This window comes from Notothenia coriiceps, unplaced genomic scaffold (genome assembly GCF_000735185.1).
Source record: "Notothenia coriiceps isolate Sejong01 unplaced genomic scaffold, NC01 NC01_scaffold00000339, whole genome shotgun sequence".
Lineage (NCBI taxonomy): Eukaryota > Metazoa > Chordata > Actinopteri > Perciformes > Nototheniidae > Notothenia > Notothenia coriiceps.
Genome location: NW_011333040.1, coordinates 2,863,914 through 2,870,801, shown reverse-complemented (window position 1 = coordinate 2,870,801; position 6,888 = coordinate 2,863,914). Strand labels below are relative to the sequence as shown.

Here is a 6,888-nt window from a genome sequence, read left to right as displayed (position 1 = left end):
GAAAAAAAATGTGAACAGTATGTTTTTAACTGTTGATTACCCTGAACTTTAAGTATAATTTAACTGAAAAACCCAACAAAAAAGTATTAAAAAAAAAATAATAATAAAAAAATAATCGTTTTATTTTGATTACGTTGTTTTCGTAATCGTTGCAAGCCATAATCGTAATCGCGATTAAAATACGATTAATTGAGCAGCCCTAGTGTTTACATTGATGGCAGTAGCTACCCAGCTGTGTGTGACAGGTTTTTGGCAGTGTGGATCTGAGATGCCAACACGTCTCTCGGAACAGCATTGTCCCTGAGTAATAACCGCACCTGTTCTGACACACCAGCATCACCAGACTGATTGTTACTTTGTTGGGCTGTATTCCAATGTAATAAACAACATGTTTATCACATTAATCATGCACTCTTTTAAGGGGACTGTGAATGTTTAGAGAAATATGTGAAGATTGTGCCTGATTATGTAATAAAAGAGGTCAAGGAGATATTTTCCGTCCAAAACCCCCATTGTATTCACATTTCATTGACATATGACAGAGAAGAGCAGAAAACCAAACAAGATATTGATAATCTTTGTTCGAAAAATGTCAAACAATTCAATTACCCCTTAAATGTTGGTTAGTTGCCTGGCTTATTTCAGACTCATGCTTCCTGTTGTGCTTCACCACGGCAGAGTGATAGGAAGAGCAAACATAATGCTAGAACAGCTCAGCTGTCACTGGGCAAAGCACTGAATCCTTACAGGGCTGTTACTCTGTAAATGACCGCTGTTCCCCCTTTTAAGAACGGTCAATCCAAACTAAAACTTCATTCCAGTCCCTCAGATACTATGAGTGTGCATGTACATTTTTATTCATGTAAATCTTTATGTTTATGTGTATGCTGAACATTGTTGTGTTACATAAAGCCATAAGAAGCTGTTAATCTCTCAATATGCAGGTCCAGTCATGCCTCGGCTGCTATCGAAGATAAGTTGCAGCTACCGATCTGTTTTGGTAGCACTTTCTCTTCAGTTCATTTTCTCTCTACCCCCCCCCCCGTGGGGCTCCCTAGGGAGGGTTAATCCGGCCAAGACTTGATTTTATCTTAATGAAGTGATTAATTCAAAAGCTTAAATAAACAAAGCTATACAAATAATCCATAATTGGGATTTACTGTATGCATGAGACTTTGTTGATTTTATCTGGAAAAAATAGACTTGGATATGTTGCAGTATACTGAAGTGTTTTATTTACATAAATAGCCATTATTCAGTCAAATCAAGACTTCATTAAACCTCAATATTTATGTTGGGTTCTGTTTAGCCCTGGGTCACCTTTAACAACATTTTTTCTGCAGCATTACCCCTACCAAATACTAAATAACTCAATTGGAACTTCTATTCTTCTAGATTCTAAAGGGAGGGTTGCCATTTCTATACATTTATGTGTTTTCAAAAAGATCTCAACAGGACAAAAACTGAAGGTGTTTTTATTTTTGCATATGCAGCATATAGGGGCTGTCAGACCCCACATCTGTGAGGTAGTACATGCCAACAAAACAAAAAGTAAAAGAAAGAAAATGGTCTGGCTTAACTCAGCCACACCATTCTCGTTATCTTGCGCCTGTGTTGTTTGTTAGCGTCTTTGAATATCTATCCGTCTGAAATGTAATACTATCTATCTTAAAAATAAACATTCAATTACTCTAACTTTTATTTTTAATCTATTGTTTACACTTTATATATGTTTTGCCATTATACCTTTCATGTGTTTGTAATGTGTGAACAATCTCTGACAAAGAATTTCCTTTAGGTAAGGTTTATTTTATCCATTTATTTATTTGATTTAACCAGTAAAATAATAATTAGGGATATAGCAGATTATATCTAAGTAGCACACAATGGAAATACTAAAACAATTAACGTAGGCTACTTAAAAACTGTAGGTAAACGTATTTTTAGTCTTTCTGTGACTGAATATTTTTGATGGTATTCACCTTTAAAATCTCAGCCTGTCAAGGTTCAAGGTTATTTATTGTCAAACTAACATAGCTACAGTGTGATTATGTCTTTGAAAATATTAGCTCACAGGCTTCTCCAACAATGCAACACAATAATACAGATAAGCAGACAATATTAAAACATACTAAACTAAAATATACTATATTAAAAAATACAAAAGAGAAAATAGTTTTAAAAAGTGAGAAAAAAAAGTGGAATAGTGCAATACGAGTCTATATACAAGTTATTGGAATGATATATTAGATAACAGATAAATAATTACTAAGTAGTAGATGAATGTTATGAAATTGTTTCAGCAGCCTGCGGGATGAAGCTGTCTCTGAATCTGTCCGCTTCACCGCTGCAGCCTCGCCCCTTTTATGCAAATTAGCCGTGTCGTCGACGGAAGCCATCGCTACGTCTCTCCTTCCGACAGATATTCCTTTAAAGGCGTATTTAAAGCTCTGGCGTCAGTTGCAGGAGAGTAGCGGGCAACCTATGCAACAAAAGCTGCCGCAGAGCCAAGCGACAGCCCGACGCTCAGCGGACATTAACACGGAGCCACCGGCTGACACTACCCGGAGAGGTGAGCTCGGTGTCCGGTCAGAACAGGCGCGAGGGGACGGGTAATAAGCATTTTGTAGCCGAGGTTGGTAAAATCAGGCAGGCGGAATACACAGCATCTCAGGTTGCTGCTGCTGCAGAGAGAGCAGGAGGAGGAGGAGGAGGAGGAGGAGGAGGAGGAGGCATTACAGTAGTGAGGCCTGTGTTAAAAACAAAAAGAGAGCTGGAGGTTCAGAGAGGCAGGCAAAGGTCAGGTTGCATAATTAGGCTGCTTGGATTATAAAGTGTTTATAATTGGCATTTCTAAATGGTGTTTGCAGGTTGAAAAAACAGAAGGCTCAGGGGTTGCAGTTTGGACAGTAGATTAATAAGGTTAATTTAATTCACTGCATCTTTTGAAATTAACCAGGAAGGAGCACACCTTTTGACTCTGTGATAAAAACAAAAGAGATACCGGTTTGTTTGGGTTCTGGGCTTTTCATTTAACAATAAAGACCATATGAGAAGTTCCTGTATTGTTAATCAACTAATCATTGGTGTTCTTATTGTCAGTGGCTGTTGGTGCATTTATGTGTCAACAGCTTTGGGTGTTTTATTTATAAAGCAAATTAGGGCTGTAATGATTAATTGAGAAAATAAGACTGAACAAATCTACTAATCATTAAAGTAGATTATTTGTTTTGTGATTGCAAATGGAATCATTTTTGTGTTGTAGGAAGTTTCAGGAAACACATGTCACCTTTTATTGTAAGCAAGAGGTTAATTTAATTAAATTTATGTATAACGATAATGTAATAATCCGTTGTTGCAGTGATTTCAGTGGCAGTGTTCGATCCACAACAGAGTTCTTCTGCCTTTTTGCTCTAAGATAAAATGTAAAAGCCATGTTTATTTTCCTAAGGGGGGATTCACATCCATTTGATACTATCAGATATGTTTATAGGGTTTTACCTACATTTCTGTGATCCAGTGTACAATTACATTTAAATATATCTGTCTTGGACAGCTGCAGCTCCTTCACATTTCTCGTAGGCAGAGCAATGATAGGGACAGTTTTCCTTAAGCTGTTTTGTGGGGATTCTGGTTTATTGACAGCTACTGATTTATTGTTATGCTTGCGTGCACAAGAGAGTCTATTTGCTCTATTGATCTTATGTAAAGTATAACTTGACATGCTGTGTTTTAGTGTGGATTTGCTGGGTCTTAACTCTTTGTGTTTGTGTGTTAAGGTACGACAGCAAGGATTAAAATTGCAGCCTGGACCAAAACGTCTCACCGACATTAATGAAGCTTTTAAGGCCTTTTGGTGAGTCTTGCATGCACCCCTTTCTTTATTTCACTCCAAACACAGCACTTTAAAAGCCATGTGTCATTATTGTTATGTTTGTTTGAGTAAATCTGCACAAACACTGGTCCCAAAGAGAGATCTAAATGGCCAGCATATGTTTTTGCTCTACTTTTGTTTTGTTTCTATTCTGCTGAAAAACCACAGCCGGAGTGCAGAATGTGGTGATGCGATTGCATTCTTGGTTTCGATTGATCTGAGAGGATTTGCACACACAAACACATTCATACTGTTCTTCCTTAAAAATCCGCCTCTCTATGTCAGCCTCTTCCTTACGACGTGCTGTGATGCAGTCTGAGTTCAGGTTGCACGCCTGAGACTGGCAGGTTCAGCTGAAGTGAAAGCAGCCGACTTCCTCTCGGTGAAATGTTTGCTGACTATTGAATGGCGCTGAATCGGCATCATTTTAAAACCAACAACGCAATGTAGCCAGACACATCTGGTCACGAGCAAAAAGTCACATGAACACACATGAACTTCAACATACATTAGCACAGATGTTGTGCAAACAGAGCACACATACACGTATGCAGACACTCTCAGAGAAAGGCTGTTCATTATTTGCCCATATACAAATATTTGAGACTTTGCATTCAGAACTGGATTTTATTCCCCTAAACAACATGTAAATAATGTCTGATTATGCTTACTGTTTTCATCCCAGTTATGTAATGCTCACACCTTTCTAACCGAGATACTTCCTAGTCTCTTGGTCGAGACATGCCCAAACACACCCTTCCTATTATGACCAGATTGAGGTTTGCAACAAAAATGTAAAAAAATTTTAGCGAGAACTGTAGTTTGAAATGTTTTTATTGTGACTCAACAAACAAAACGCATCACATATTCCAAATTTACTTTGGCATGTTGAATACTAACATAAGTTTACTCAATGTGACTCCAGATGTGTTTGTTCAATAGTTTCCACGCCACACAGTAAAGCTTGAGAGCCTCAGCTGACACAATTGGCAGATTTTTAAGAAGGTATCCTGCTGTAAAGAAAGTATACGCTTATCATGCAACCTGCACGTCCCTGGTTTGAGTTTTCCCGTATTCTCTACTGGCAGGACTGTTCAGTAAAGACTTCAAAGTGTACAACATTCTCCAAAGCAAACAAAGATTGATAGTAATATACTATTTTCATAAATTTGATAATACTAATACTAATACTGCTCCTCGCTGGATTATGTCATGTTGTGCTGCAGAAAAGCTGAGTCAGGCAATTATTTTTCATACTCTCCACCTCACATTGTCCCTTTTTTATGGTGTCTTACAATCTGTTATTTTCTCTGTACAAACACACACACACACACACACACACACACACACACACACACACACACACACACACACACACACACACACACACACACACACACACAGCTGATATAGCCTTGTATCCTGAAGTCAGGATACAAGGCTATATCAGCTGTGTGTGTGATACACCTGATCCTGTGTGTAAATGACCCACTTCCTACCGGTGTGAAGTTGTTGTACTCAAACCTGAGATTGAGAGAGAGAGAGAAAAGATTGAGCGAGTTTGTTTTCCCAAGTCTGATCAGAGAGCCTGTGTGTTTAAGCGAGTGTCTTTTTGTGTTTTTCGTCTTACTTACATCAATGCTATCAACAGCCCTCCTTATCTCTACCACACACACACACACACACACACACACACACACACACACACACACACACACACACACACACACACACACACACACACCCCACACACTCACGCACTTGTCGCAGCCTTAAATGCGGCTGTAATGAGACACATCATTCGACAGCTGAGGGTAAAAGACAACAGGTTGCTGCCACAATTTATAACTCTTAGCTTTGGAAAGTTATCTTCTCTGAACTCCCTTAATAAACAGCGGACAACCTTTGATGTCTAAGAAAAACAGAAAAGTAGGTGTTACAGTTGGATGTAAGCGGTTGTCAAATAAATGTGTGCGTGTGGTTGGGAATCCTCTCTGGTTTGGTTTGTTTGTGTGGAGATTATCAGCAACACTTCATGCATGGCTGCTTGGTTTTCTAGTGGTGAAGGACGGTTATTAACGTCAATATCAGATGGCTGTACTGTATTTAGCCCTGGCTTTGAGATAGAGGACACAAACCCAGACACACACCCCGATGCTCTCGGTAGCCAAAGAGATTATCAACAACACTAAACGTCTTCTAAGAATAGAGACTTTCCACTTTGTTGGTTTGCTCTCCTGTCAGCTCTCCTCCACTCTTTTTAGTCCAACTTAACTCTTCTTTTTCCTCCTGTCTAACTTGTTTGCCCGATTGGCTTGAGCTCCACTAATGCAAAGCAGCAGTAGTTTGTTTGTTTGTCCATGTGTTATGAAATCTCTTTTATGCTGTGTACTGTATGTGCAAAGATGTGCAGGATGTCAACAATTTCAGAATGGCTTTATTTCTTTGAAATAGCAGGTGACTTTTCCCCCCCAGAAATGCTTATTAAGGAGCTCTTCAGCACAAGTTTTCAAGGTCAAGAAGGAGGGAGTCCCCAGAAATTGCTTTTAAAAAGGTTGCGGTTTAACTTTATGATAACTGGAATTGGAATGCATTTACACGGGAAAAACCTTTAAAAAATAATGCAAGTAATAATACCTACTTCTGAAGGAGCGGGACATTTGACTGCGTTGCTCAAGGTCACCACATGCATTTTACTTCTATTCAGAGATTTGCACTAGCAGCCGGTTGGTTGGCAGAGCGCATACAAATCTTGTCATTAGATCTAACATTTTACCAAAAGCATTGGTTAGGTCAGATGAGCTCAGAAAGCGTGAAAATCTTGTATAAATGTGCCTTTATCACACTTTTGAACAATTAGCCTGTGGTTAATTTTAATATCCCAACAGTGATGTTTTGAGATCTTTCACTCATCAAAGTTTTCCAAAGTCACCTTATCCTGTGGTAGAAACGTCAGTCTTAAATCAAATTATGAAACTTCCCTCTTAAGGCATCTCTTTGGGTTTTGTCCAATC

General features: G+C 38.7%; 1 long non-coding RNA gene across 1 annotated transcript; it reads left to right on the top strand.

Annotated features, from left to right (window-relative positions):
• Nucleotides 1-2,461: 2,461 nt before the first annotated feature.
• Nucleotides 2,462-4,679, top strand: LOC104942564 (uncharacterized). The gene is made up of 3 exons (XR_798024.1): nucleotides 2,462-2,572; nucleotides 3,780-3,856; nucleotides 4,160-4,679. It is a non-coding gene; the product is annotated as an uncharacterized lncRNA (long non-coding RNA).
• The last annotated feature ends 2,209 nt before the right edge of the window (nucleotides 4,680-6,888 follow it).